Source organism: Mauremys mutica, chromosome 2 (genome assembly GCF_020497125.1).
Source record: "Mauremys mutica isolate MM-2020 ecotype Southern chromosome 2, ASM2049712v1, whole genome shotgun sequence".
Classification (NCBI taxonomy): Eukaryota; Metazoa; Chordata; order Testudines; family Geoemydidae; genus Mauremys; species Mauremys mutica.
Genome location: NC_059073.1, coordinates 29,134,907 through 29,150,024, shown reverse-complemented (window position 1 = coordinate 29,150,024; position 15,118 = coordinate 29,134,907). Strand labels below are relative to the sequence as shown.

Below are 15,118 nucleotides of genomic sequence, written 5' to 3'. Positions count from 1 at the left end.
AAATACTGGAAGTACTCTTATAGAATTGCTAAGCATTAGTGAAAAATAAAAAGCATATACATCTATAATCTTAACACTACATGAAATAAAAGATGTGGCAGAGTTATGTTGACAATCATACCTTTGTCTAGATGGGCAATTTTTTGGTGATGGGAGGGGGGGTTGAGTAGAGGAAAGAAACATTTAAACTGGATCCAAAATATTATTTGTGGCAGAGCAAGATTGGGAGTTAATTTAGAAGAAAGCTTTGGTCCTAAGCAACAACAACAAATTGAAAATAAGCCGCCTTTAAAACAGTTTGAAAAAAAATTATTATTATTTGCACCAGGTATCAGTGTTCTTGCCAAATTTAATTAACAGAAAACATTTTTCTTGGGCATATAACTACATTTGTTTTGTACTACAGACCTAAATACATCAGACTTTTCAGGACCCAGGTTAGGTACTATACTATTTTGCCAGCTGTCTGCTATATTTTGTCTCCCTTTTCCCTGCGTTGTGCCACTCTGGCTCACAAACATTGTAGACACTCAATTTTATAACAATGCCAGGAGAACGCCAAATGTGCATCCTTAACAATGTTCTAGTGTGCAAGGGAATACGCATGTGGAGAGCCAGATTTCCAATCTTTACTGATGCAAACTCCCTCTGCGGTTCTAGGCAAATTACTCAAGCTCTCATCTATAAAATGGAGCTATGCACACATAATTACAATGCAGGAGACCAGTCTGCAGGGCTGGCTCTAGGCACCAGCGCTCCAAGCATGTGCTTGGGGCAGCACTTTCCAAGGGGTGGCACTCTGGCTCCTTTTTTTTTTTTTTTTTTGCTTGGAGGGAAAAAGCCGGGAGCCAGCCCTGAGTGGAGGTGAGCTGTGAGAGTGGGGGGCACGGGGAGGGCTGCAGAAAGTAACCCGGGGGGGGGGGCAGAGGAACCGCTCCCCCAAGCGCGCCGCCGCTCCGCATCCCCCCCATCCCTCCCAGGCTTGCCGCGCGAATCAACTGTTTGGTGGCAAGCCTGGGAGGGGGAAGAAGTGGAGCAGCGGCAGCGCACTCAGGGGAACAGGCGGAGTGGAGATGAGCTGCGGCGGTGGGGGGCACGAGGAGGGCCGCAGGAAGTAACCTGGGACGGGGGGGCAGAGGAACCACTCCCCCCAGCTCACCTCCGCCTCCTCCCCCAAGCACGCCGCCACTCTGCTTCTCCCCGCTCCCTCCCAGGCAAGCCTGGGAGGGAGGGAGGGTAGGAGGGGAAATGTGGCACCCCCGGGGGAGGAGGCAGAGCAAGGGATTTGGGGAAGGGGATGGAATGGGGCGGGGAAGGGATGGAGTTGGGGTTGGACCAGGGGGGCGCATGGGAATTTTTTTTTTGCTTGGGGCAGCAAAAAACTTGGAGCCGGCCCTGCCAGTCTGACACACACATCACAAGTGCAGAAAGGAATGAAGCCCAACTGTTGACCACAGAAGGGGAGTGTGCAATTTTCTTTCCAAACCAGAAAATCTATTGTCAAATGATATTTCGCCTTTGAGCCTTGAAGTGTAACACTGTTCATTGCCCTTCAGCAGAACATTAATTCTTTTGTCAGGGTATTAGTTTCATAGTGCCAAATGACACCAGATGTTTTTGTTTTATTGAACTCCTCAATGTTGTATACTTATCAATGATATAACCTTTCATTATATATTCCCTCACTGCATTATATATTCCCTCACTCCTACAGCTTGTTTACAAGCTCCAACATTGTTCTGCTAATATCAACTCTTAGCCCTGGTCTACGAGGGGAGGGGGGGGCAGAATTGATCTAAAATACGCAACTTCAGCTACGAGAATAGTGTAGCCGAAGTCAACGTATCTTAGATTCATAGAATCTCAGGGTTGGAAGGGACCTCAGGAGGTCATCTAGTCCAACCCCCTGCTCAAAGCAGGACCAAACCCAACTAAATCATTCCAGCCAGGGCTTTGTCAAGCCTGACCTTAAAAACCTCTAAGGAAGGAGATTCCACCACCTCCCTAGGTAACCCATCCATTTCTTCACCACCCTACTAGTGAAAAAGTTTTTCCTAATGTCCAACCTAAACCTCCCCCTCTGCAGCTTGAGACCATTACTCCTTGTTCTGTCATCTTCTACCACTGAGAACAGTCTAGATTGACTTACCTCCCGACATTACAGTGCGGGGTCGACTGCTGCCACTCCCCTGTCGACTCCGCTTCCACCTCTCGGCAGTGATGGAGTTCCGGAGTCGACGGCAGAGCGATCGGGGATCGATTTATCGTGTCTAGATGCGATAAATCAATCCCTGATAGATCAATCGCTACCCGCCAATCCCACAGGTAGTGAAGACCTGCCCTTGGCATTTATACCGGGGTGGCCAAGCTGAGCCTGAGAAGGAGCCAGAATTTACAAATGTACATTGCCAAAGAGCCAAAGTAATATGTCAGCAGCCCCCCCCCCATCAGCTCCTCCACCCCGCTCCCAGCACCTTTCACCCACCCCGGCAGCCCCACCCACCGATCAGCACCTCCCCATCCCTCCCAATCAGCTGTTTTGTGGCATGCAGGAGGCTCTGAGGGGAGGGGGAAGGAGTGAGGGCACTGCAGCCTTAGGGGAGGGGGCAGGAAGGGGTGGAGTGGGGGTAGGGCTTGTGGAAGAGCCAGGAGTTGAGCAGTTAGCACCCCCGGCACATTGGAAAGTTGGCGCCTGTAGCTCCAGCTCAGGAGTCGGTGCCTATACAAGGAGCTGCATGTTAACTTCTGAAGAGCCGCATGTGGCTCCGGAGCCACAGGTTGGTCACCCCTGATTTATGTAGTTGGAAAAACAATAAGACATTTTTTTTAAGCTTTAATCCTCAGAACCAGGATGTAGATATTTCCCCCATTTTACAGATACAAAAATGGAAGCAGAGAGGCTGACTTTTATGCAGTCAGAGTCAACCAATATCAAAGCTCTTTTTAGTCCCTACATATATTCAGATATCCGGGGGGGGGAAGAGGGGGCACACAAGTGCATCCATGCCCCAGTACTGTATTCCAACCATGCCTGATGTTAAAAAATTAAGATAATATATTATACAAGTTGAAAGGTAAAGCATATGAAATTCTGCAATTCCCAAGGACCAATTTCAGCAACAAGAGTAGGATTCCATAGCTGATTCTAATAGCGCACAAGAAACAATCTGCAGCCTCATATCTGCAGAATTCCAAGACTATGAAATCATGTCACTCACCAACTATGCAACTGAATCTTTTACAGCATACCTGAATATGTACAAATATGGAATAAATTTCACTAAAAACTGGGTCTCCTCCAAAGTGAATACCCTGTTTGTGTACACCTAAAATAAAGTGACAAATGACTTTGAGTGGAGAAGTAGCAGCTGATTTGGCCTTGGCAGCAATTTCTATCTCAGAAGCAGGAGACTGACTTAGAGGTACTGTTTATGTCCTCATGTCAAAGACTTGTCTACACAGGAGATATTTACCAGTTACCCAATACAGTTAAACTGATATAATTCCCTGTTCAGATACTCTTGAGAGTGTCTTTTTTTAAGTTTAGCTTAAACCTCCTTCAAAGCAACAACAGTTAAACCGAAAAAAGCCACTTTTATACCAGAATAACTGTGTCCACTTCAGGAGTTATACTGGTGTAACTATATCTATTTAGGGCTTGGATACACTTGCAAGTTAGAGCGCATTAAAGCAGCCCTGGGTGCCCTAACTCCTGATGTGTCCACGCTAGCAAGGCACGTAGAACGCCTGGACTCTGTAGCTGGAGCATTCCTGGTAATCCATCTCCACAAGAAGCATAAAGCTTGCTGCGCCCCAGCTGAAGCGCCAGGGCATCTGTGTGGACAAGGTGTTGCATTACTGCACTGTGATTAGCACTCCGGAAACGTCCCATAACCCCCTGATGTTAAGTGGCCACTCTTCTCATTGTTTTGAAATCAGCTGCAGGCATGTGGATATCCCCTTTCAAAGGTCCGTTTCTGACAACCGGCATGCTTATCTGCTCCGGGACAAAGCAAACCATTAGTGTGGAATGCTGCTGTTGGGGGTGGGTGGGGGGAAATCTGCTGCTGTCTGAACTTTCAAGACAGCATGCTGACACACTGTCAGCCCCCCAAGATACACTCTCTCCCCCACATACACACAACACACTCCCTGTCACACTCCACCCCCTCCCCATTTGAAAAGTATGTTGCAGTCACTTGCACACTGGGATAGCTACCACAATGCACTGCTCTTTGTGGCATTGCAAGAGCTGCTAATGTGACCACGCCAGTGCGCTTGCAGTTGACAGTGTAAACACATGGCAGCATTTTCCCTGCTGTGGTCTCCGAAGGCTAGTTTAACTCCCAGAGCTCTACATCTGCAAGTATAGCCAAGCCCTTAAATCCACATCTTCTAGACCAGATCTACGCTAAAAAGTTAAGTTGATCCAGCTGTGTCACTCAGGGGTGTGAAGTGTATATATACATACATACACACACACCCCGAATAGAACAGTTAAGCCAACCTAACACTCAGTATGGACAGCACTAGCATTTGAAGTGTAGTCATAGCTTCAGCTTATACTGGTATAACTTTCCTGTTTAGACAAGCCCCTAGAATAGTAGAAACAGAATTTCTTGGCCCCACTATAGGCTTTTTGTGCTACTGAGGCTAGTTCATTAGAGGACCTGCTAATGGACCGTGAACTGGAAGAATCCCAGATAAACAGCCATCTCATATTGTCTCATTCAAGAACAGCAAAAAAAAAAAAAAAATAATAATAATAATAATAATAAATAAAACATTGACCCCATTGGTGTGTCCAAAAGTGGGTTTGCACATGCAAGACTTCCTGCTCCTTTTCATTGGCTTTTGTTTTCTGAACTATTCTTACAATCAAGGAGCAGGACTGTGCCACCGTGACTGACTGTGCAAGACAAAAAGAGAAGCAGAGACACAGGAGAGCAGTATTATTGGTCCTGTGCACCACAGTCCTTAACGCACTCTGGTGCTACTACCTGTCATTTATACAACTCAAAGATACACCTGTCTGTACTCATGCATTGTATTATATATTGTAGAACACTATGAAATGCTAAAAAATACTCAGCTAGCATCACACTAAAATAGCACTGTGAATCAACATTGTCAGCTTCAAAAACACATTTCTTTCTTCAAAGGAAACAGTTATAACATGTTAACCCCCAAGGCTAACCCCTTTCAGTGAAGAAAAATTTCTATTTTTTCGAGTATGTTTACTTTGTGCATTTGACAGAACTCTATAAAGCCTGTTTCACTGCTGTATTGATGGTACACATGCTTTGCTGGACAAGGGAAGATGATGCTTAATAGTAACAATGAAAGGTGAAGCGGCAGAAGTATGTATGAAGAGAAAGGGAAGAGAAAGAAGAGAGACAGGCCCAAGGATATTTGATGTCACTGTTCTTGAGGCTATCCTTCTAAACAACAAAGGACCCTATCGTAGCACACACAGGTACTTGACCCATCACAAGTCAAGAGACTCCAGAACACAGCATAAAAGAGAAGAGAGGTGGAATAACAATCCTGTTCCCCTCCAGCTTCAGATGCAGAAAACATTCCAACTCAGGGGAAAAAAACAAACATTTTAATGCACCCACATCTGAGAGGCAAAGAACAGTAACAACCTAGGACATCTAGTAGCTTACAGACTTCCAGATGAAAACCCTGTCAACTCCTGGAGGGATTCACAGAGCTGCTGCCCATCATGGTACTAGAATCCTCTAGCTTCTTTGTACTCTGAGACATCAGCCTTCACACTGAAATGGTCTACGATACAGTCGTCCTTGATCTCATGGCCTACATGTAAACCTTAGGATGCTCCCAAGCACCCTCTGGACCTACACATGCAGCTGCTTCAGCCCAGGAATGGGTATTGGAGATCACATCAGCATACCACTCTCCTGGTCTGATCAGCACCTCATAAGTCCTGTCTTACACAAGCCCAGTACATCTACACTGGGGGTTTGCAAACAAAAAACACTTAGTATAGATAAGGCCTACAACAACATCTGAAGTTCTCACAAAAAAAATATACCCATTGGCCAAAATTGAAATATTTTGGTGCCTAAAGCTTTTACTTAAATAAAAAATACAAAAAAGTTCTAGGTGTCTTAATTGAAATTACAACATGATGGCCACCTAGTAGCACTGAAAACTCATATACAGGTAATTTGTGAACTCAGCCAGCAGCCTAGTCATATATACATAATAGATTAACTCAGCCAGCAGATCAAAGCAACAGAAAAGCCCCTGCAGCTACTCACCTAAATTCAGAGTTAGGCCCCAAATAAATGGAGCACCCACAGTGTCAACTGACTTTAATAGGAGTTTCAGATGCTTGGCAGATGTGAAAAACCAAGTCACATATATATTTAACTTTAGGCATATAAGTGTTAAAACTTTAGTCACTGTTTGCATGACAGTTAACTATTTCATTTCAGCTATTTATCTGGGACTACATGATGACAGTGTTCCAATATCATCCCTGGCGTTAGTCTCGATGTCTGATTTAAAAAGATCCCAGCGTGTTTGTGCCTGTTCCTGATCCAGTGAGGATTTTAGAAGTACTGTCAATGACACAGGACCATAGAAAGTAAACCACAGTTGTGTTTACCTAGAGTAGAAATGAAATCTAAGCAAACATGTTATTTGCATTATGTGCCCATTTGTAGTCTTCTATCTCTGTATATGATCCACTGTTTCACCTGATCCACGCTACTGTATTTCGGGATATTTGTGCAACTTCTGTTTTGTACTACATTGGGTCAAAAGACCCTTTCCAAAGAATAATGAACATTTGCCACCATCATGCCTTTGCTCAATGCAAATAGTCTCATTGAAGTATTTAAAGGATCAATTCCATATCAAGTAATCTGGTATGCTAATACTTCATTTTCCTAATCACATTTCATTTCCTACCATTAAAAATATCAGGAAACAGAGTGGACTTAACAGAGCCTTCTTAATTTACTTCAGAGTACGGAGATATTTCTAGAATGTGTTTCTCTTCTTCAGGGATATGACCTCTTGCATCTACGTGCTTTATAGTGTTGTGTTTTAAATTGGTTATTGGAAATTAGTGTTGGCATTAGTGTTGAGCATCAAAGAATTGCAGAAGTATGCACAGGAGGCTCTTTATTGTTTAATAAAGATTTTTATTTTACTAATTGTATGAAAGCAAGTGAACATAGTAAAACTTTGGAAGTTGCGCGAAGTCTCTCAGCTGGGGCAACTAAAATTTTCACAAACCAATAAAATTACTCAAGCGTGTAAGCGTTTACAGGATCAGGCCCCATACGAATTGCAAAACTATTACGCTAACAAAAGATAAGTGTGTCAAGTCAAACATTCAGAAAAATTATCAAATGCCACATTCTATCAAATGCCAATGGCTATAGAACTGACTAAAAATAGGATGTGGGACATAAACGTAAAAAAAAGTATCATCCGAATCTATGAGCGTAGGTGGTATGGGAGAGGGGAATACACCTCCATCTCCTGATTTTAAGAGGTGGAAATACCAAGACAGAGTGTTGAAAGTGATGCTTTGAAAAGAATTGCACAGTCACTTAAAAATTGGTCATACTGAAAGTAATCTTCATGAAATAACTAGTATAGATCAATACCCAGTAGTAGCAACTATTTTCCACTCTGAAGCTATCTATACTGATTTAAAAAGAAGTTAGTTACTCAGCTCTAAGGACCAAGATCTCCTTTAATTATATTCATGGATTTCAAGGGAGCAGGGGTGTATGGAAATACTGCAGGCAAACAGGAAATTAAAAGAGTACTACTAAAGAAAACTATATTGCAGTATTCCAGAAGTAAATGCCCAGTTTTTGCTATTAGAGAGGCACGGTGGTGAGATAATATCTTGCATTGGACCAACTCCTGCTGGTGAGAGAGAGACACTTTCGAGCCACACGGAGCTATTCTTCAGGTCTGGGAAAGGTACCCCAAGCATCACAATTAAATGCAAGGTGAAACAGATTGTTTATCATAAGTAGTCTGCACATATTTTAAGGGACCAAAGTATCTTTTTTCTCAGGCTACCAAAAAGAACATGACTATGTAAAACTACTTAAAAATTTCACCTCTATTTTGGAAGAAAAGTGAGACAGCACTTTAAGTGTGTTTTTGATAACTCTAAGTGGACTGGTCATCTCCTGAGCACTCCTCGATGGCCTGAGGTCGATCTGCAGGCACACTGCCTCAGTTTCCCTCTTCTTCAACTTAGGGCCCCTTAAATCAAACAACTCTTCATTGATTCAGCCAAATCTCTGCTTGGGACTCGATAAAAATAACAAAATCATACCCAAGACATTATACAAAATGAAGGTACATTGTGTATCCAAAAGTCATCTGCATGATGTGAAGAACAGAACTAAAGCCCAAATGCCTTTCACCACTTGAAAAGCACAACTATTAAAACTGCTTTAGTCAAATAGATGAATTGTTTTTATAAAACAATTAAATCAAGTACTTGTACAAGTTACCAAGAGTACAAGTCAATGTAGTTATAATGCATCCCCAGCAGCTGGAACTTTGTCAGCTAGAGACTCTCTCAGAATGCCCAATTTACAAATCAATTCAACACAATGAGAAAGGAATACTGTTTGCATCAAAACTCTTGGATTACCAGATAAATAATGCCAAATATGTAAACTGAACTTGTATTTTTACATTTAAAGAGGGTGGTAGAGACACCTTTTTGCATATATACAATTATTTGTTCAAGATTTCCAACTTTTATATGCTGTTAATCAAAAGTGTGATCATATTAAGCCTTCAGAATTCAATCAGTGATAATAGCTCAGTCTAAAAACTTTAAAATGCCAGTTTATTTATAATTTTCAGTGTTTTTAATCTTACTATGACTCTCTAGTTTTCAAATTGAACTGCATATTCAGTTAAGGAATAATGAATGGTTTTTTTCCTACTCCCTCAGTAGGAGAAAGTGAAACTTGATGGTTCTACCCAGCAGTATTCTGGATGGAACACCTCTGAAGACAAAAAAGTTGAAGATAAAATTATAGTTATTTTGTTAAAATATACGTAGTCAAATATAAGTCCTATTTCTAGATCATTTTTACATCTGTGAACGTCGGCAAAGCTGTCTTTGTACCTCAGGTCTCCCATTTCTAAAAGGGAAATTACTATTTATAATTATTTATATTACAGTAGTACAGAGGTCAGCACTAGACACTACATAAATCAAAAAAAGAATAGTGCTTGTCCCAGTGAGCTTGCAACCTAAGCTAAAAATACCTACCTACCTTTCAGTGAAGTCCTGAGGATTTATTCATAAATGCCTACAAAGGACTTAAAGATCCTTGAATGGAAGCCACTATAAAATCCAAAGTACAACACGATTTAAAATAAACCACTGAAATTCAAGTAAAAATCAAAAAAATATTTGAAATAGTATTGAAATAGCTACTCTGGAGCTGCTCTACAGTAATTTATGAATATTGTATGTTGGCCTGGTTATTGGGACGTTTACTGTATGGATTAGTTTAACAGTGGGCTGTAAGAAACAAACCACCAAGAAGGAATTAAATACCTCAAGATCAATCACCCTGCAGCAGACACTTGACAGTTAAGGGACAAAGGCCAAACTATTAACTTTGAAGATTTTCCCTCCTCCCCAACCAACCTGCACAACTAATTTTGTCCAGAAGGACCAAAGCCCGGGAACACAGAATGTCACAGGAACTCTGCCTGTTGAAAAAGAAAGTGTCCCTCATAGGAGAGGAAGATAGTTGTTCAGAGGAGTTATTCCAATGACCAACGCTGAGACACAAACAGCTGTTCCAGTGTCTGAAGAAATTAGGTTGCCAAAAGGCTTGCCATCCCTGAAGGCAAGATAGACATGCTGTTTTTAAATCCTCTCTAAAATCTTTGTTCCTACTACAAAATAAACAATACTTTGTTTTTAAAATGTTGTTTGGTCATTATATAAACCACTGGTCACAGACTCCTGAAGGGAAGAACAACAGATGCCAAACCCAGTCAGACCTGCTAGGTAAGCACAGATCATACACATGGTACTGTAGCCTAGTGCCCAGTCTAAGAGTGGGTGAACTGCAGATTTCCGCCCCATGATAAGCAAAGACATGAGGCCTGAAGGGGTGCACTCAGAGACCAGAAAATGGATAGAGGTGCAGGTAGTGATGTAACCATATTAAACAAATATTAACTAAAAGAGAAATGTTTCCCTTCTTCATGTATGAATGTTTGTTACACAAACAGTATGCACACTTTCCAAAGGTTACTCTTATTTAATATTTATTAAATTGTAAACTCTTAAGGCAGGAATATATCCTGAAGCAGCTATGTGGCTGCTCTGATTTACACTTAGACTAGGGAAGCTGCAGTTTGAGAAAGAGGAAGTTCTGACTCCCTGATGCCCTCTCCCCCAATATCAAATAAAATCTCCGCACTATAGAGAACCAGTCCCCTGATCTTCAAGTTACTTTGCCCCAGTGAAAGATTCTAGCAAGCTTCATTCTGTTCAGAACATCAGAAATGTTATAAAAGGAGAAAGACAAAATACAACAAATGCTTAGGAGAGAGTAACAAAGACTGTTTACTCAAACAGAATGAAAGAATATAATGGAAGGCTTTTGTAACATTGCATGAAGTGATTCTAGAAGAGATTTCATTTTTTTGGTAGTAACTTTCATTCTTGTGTCCTGCCTTCACTGAGACCAAGAATTCAGCAACACTCAAAACGGGGTTGGCTATTTCTCTGAATGTTTTTGATATCCGTATCTGTCATAATTATAACAAAGCTTCCTGATGGGGTATTTCTGGAGGCATTTGACCTCTTGCTTCAGAGCTCAACCTGTCTGAGTTCAGGATGTGACCTAACATAAATAGGTCCTGGTCCAGGACTGGGACTCCTAAATGCTACAATAATACAAATAACAATCATCATCATAAGGGGCAGATTATCCCATATTTTCCTACTGCAAGGTTCTCACACTTCCTCTTAATCATCTGATCCAATAGGGAGAATTCTCATGTTACTACAGACATGGGGTTCTCCATCTGGGGGTTGAGACCTCTCAAGGGATCGCGAGGTTATTACATGAGGGGTCACGAGTTGCCAGCCTCCACCCCAAACTCTGATTTGCCTCCAGCATTTATAATGGTGTTATAAATTAAAAACACTTTTTTATATATATTTAAGGTGGGGGGGAAGATTCACTCAGAGGCTTGCTATGTGAAAGGGGTCCCCAGTACAAAAGTTTGAGAACCACTGCTATAGACAAAGATGCCATGGATCTTTCCAAGATCTCAGGATCTAGTACAGTGGTTCTCAAACTTTTGTACTGGTGACCCCTTTCACACAGCAAGCCTCTGCGTACAACCTACTCCCCCTTATAAATTTAAAACAAACAAAAAATTTTTCATACATTTAACACCATTATAAATGTTGGATGCAAAGCCGGGTTTGAGGTGGAGGCTGGCAGCTCACGACCCCCAGTTTGAGAAGGAATTCCAGGATTCTTCTCTTCCAGAAACAGCTCAACTAGCTGCCTCTGCTGTTCCTCTCAGCTTTCCCAAGCAGTGGCAGCATGATATTTGCCTGACTCTCCTCAGTTGTCACACTTCTGCAGTTTAAGAAAGCTATTACTAGCCCCACCAACACTGCAAGATGTCTGCAGAGACAGGAAGAGAATACTGCAATGGTTTACACTCATTTCACATTTGGAAGACTCTCTTCTCAAGCACGAGAACCAAAACTTTATTTTAATGAGGAGTACTTGTGGTACCTTAGAGACTAACAAATTTATTTGGGCATAGGCTTTTGTGGGCTAAAACCCATTTTGCCCAAATAGTCTCTAAGGTGCCACAAGTACTCCTCGGTTCTTTTTGCTGATACAGACTAACACGACTACCACTCTGAAACCTGTCACTATTTTAATGGGCAGATTTACCTCCCTTCACCCAGTCACTCATTACACTTTGTTATTCTGGAACAGTAATGGGAAGTTATAATTAAGGCTCCGTGTTTGTGACTTTCCGTGACCTCCATGACTTCTGCAGCTCGGGCAGCCCCATGGCCAGGTGCACCGGCCACTGCTGGGGCAGTCCCGGGCCGCCTCTCCCCACCCCTCAGCAGCAGGAGTTTGAGTGTGTGTGTCGGGGGGGAGAGGGGGGGAGTGTTGGGGCTGAGCAGTGCTTACCTGGGAGAAGGAGGGCCCCCCCCAGAAGGGCAACAGGAACTCAGCTCCTAGCTTTACATGCTTCCCCACCCGCAGGCACCCCCCCTCCCCTAAAGCTCCCATTGGCCACAGTTCCCAGCCAATGGGAGCTGCAGAACCAGGGCTTGGGGCAGAGCGGAGGTAGCATGTGGAGCTAGGGTTGCCGCTTCCCAGGAGCCAGGTAGGGAACCTGCCCCAGCCTTGTGCTCTCTGGACTGCAACCCCCCACAAGCATCTCTGGTGCCCCCCCCAGGCCACGGCCCCTCCTCCCCAGCATCTGTAGTGCCCACGGTACCCTCCAGGGCCTCCCACACACACACAAAGTTTTAGTCGGGGTATACAGTACAAGTCATGGACAGGTCATGGGCCGTGAATTTTTGTTTACTGCCCTTGATCGGTCCATGACTTTTATTAAAAATACCTCTGACTAAAACATGCCAGGATGGGATTTCTGCATTGTTGGGTTTTTTAAAATTTACTATAATCTTACCTGTCATTACTTGGCCAGAGCAGCCCCATCCCACTTGAACAGAGCATAGAGTACTTCAGTGATGAACAGACCAGAGTAAAAGCATACAAGAAAGCAATTAGCAATTCTCTCCCCTGGCCTGGTCTTCTATTTGTGAGCTGGGCTCTGCCAGATCCAGCAGCCCCTAGTGGTGGCCAACAGCTCTGAGTCCATTTTTGTGGAGGGAAAAGGAAATTCTCCATGCACATTAATTTCTGCAAAATTCTGCATTGTGCAGTGGCACAGAATTCCACCAGGAGTAACTAATTACCCACAGTTACATTTATATTGATTTAACATCAATATTATGGTAGATACAAACATCTATAACTAAAATGCCACAAAACATTATTGATGAAAGAGAAATTCAACCCATTCCATTTCTTACATGTTAAAGATTAGTAGCGATTGGACATCTACCATAGTGAATGCCAGTGAAAATGAGGTAGGATCAGAGACTAAAATATAGGGAAAGAACAAGTTAAAAAATGACTTAGACAAGTTAGATGCCTTCAAGTTACCAGGGCCTGTTGAAATACATCCTAGAATACTCAAGAAGCTGACTGAGGAGATATCTGAGCCACTAGCGATCATCTTCAAAAAGTCATGGAAGACTGGAGAGATTTCAGAGGACTGGAAAAGGGCAAATATAGTGCCAATCTATAAAAGGTAAAATAAAGACAAGCCGGGGAATTACAGACTAGTCAGCTTAACTACAGTACCCAGAAGAATGCTGGAGCAAATAATTAAGCAATCAATTTGTGAACACCTAGAAGATAATAAGGTGATAAGTAAGTCAGCATGAATTTGACAACAAATAATACCAAAGCAACATAATAGCATTATTTGACAGGATAACAAGCCTGGATAGGGAGGAAGGGGTAGATGTGGTATATTTTGACCTTAATAAGGCTTTCGATAGTATCTCCAATGACCTTCTCCTAAACAAACTAGGAAAATACAACCTAGATGGAACTACTATAAGGTGGACGCATAAAGGATTGGAGAACCATTCCCAGAGAGTAGTTATCAGTGTTCACATTCAACTTGGAAGGGCATATCAAGTGCGCCCCCCAGGTATCAGTTCTGGGTCTGACTCTCATCTATATCTTCATCGATGATTTAGATAATGGCACAGAGAGTACACTAGTAAAGTTTGCGAACAACAAGAAGCTAGGAGATGTTGCAAGTGCTTTGGAGGATAGGATTCAAAATGATTCGGACAAACTGGAGAAATGGTCTGAAGTAAAAAGGATGAAATTCAGTAAAAACAAATGCAAAGTACTCCACTTGGGAAGGAACAATCAGTTGCACACATACAAAATGGGAAATGACTGCCTGGGAAGGAATACTGGAGAAAGAGATCGGGGGGGTCATAGTGGACCATAAGCTAAATGTGAGTCAACAATGTAACACTGTTGCAAAAAAAAGTAAGCATCATTCTGAGATGTATAGCAAGGGTGTTGTAAGCAAGACACGAGAAGTAATTATTCCGGCTCTACTCCACATTGATTAGGCCTCAACTGGAATATTGCGTCCAGTTCTGGACACCACATTTCACAAAAGATATGGACAAATGGGAGAAAGTGCACAGAAGAGCAACAAAAATTATTTAAGGTCTAAAAAACATGACCTATAAGTGAAGACTGAAAAAATTGGATTTGCTTAGTGTGGAGAAGAGAAGACTGAAAGGGGACATGATAACAGTTTTCAAATACATAAAGGACTGTTACAAGGAGGAGGGATAAAAAATGTTCTCATTAATGTCTGAGGATAGGACAAGAAGCAATGGGCTTAAATTGTAGCAAGGGTGGTTTAGGTAGGACATTGGGAAAAACTTCTTAGCTGTCAAGGTAGTGAAGCACTGGAAAAATTGCCTAGGGAGGTTATGGAATCTCTAGAGATTTTTAAAAGCATATTACACAATCCGCTGTCAGGGATAATCTAGATAATACTTAGTCCTTCCATGAGTGGAAGGGACTGAACTAGAAGACCTCTGGAGGTTCTTTCCAATCCTGTGATTCTATGTTTTATTTGTACCTTTAGTATGCTAGGGCACTAGAAGGTGGAGGCAATAAATGGGGGCAAGAGATAGTGGGTTGCAACAGATTCCATTCCCAAAACCTAGGGCCCTACCAAATTCATGACCACAAAAAATGCTTCATGGACTGTGAAATCTGGTCTCCCTCCATGAAATCTGGTCTTTTGTGTGCTTTTACCCTATCCTATATAGATTCATTGGGAAGACCAGTGTTTCTCAAATTGGGAGTTCTGATCCAAAAAGGAGTTGCAGGGTGTGTGTGTGAGACAAGGTTATTTTAGAGGGGTTGCGGTACTGCTACCCTTACTTCAGAGCTGAGCAGCTGAAGAACAG

The 15,118-nt window shown here is 42.4% G+C and overlaps 1 protein-coding gene across 1 annotated transcript in view; it reads right to left on the bottom strand.

Moving 5' to 3' along the window:
- Nucleotides 1-15,118, bottom strand: part of EIF3H (eukaryotic translation initiation factor 3 subunit H) — a 121,096-nt gene that overhangs the window by 105,123 nt on the left and 855 nt on the right. The window lies entirely within an intron of this gene.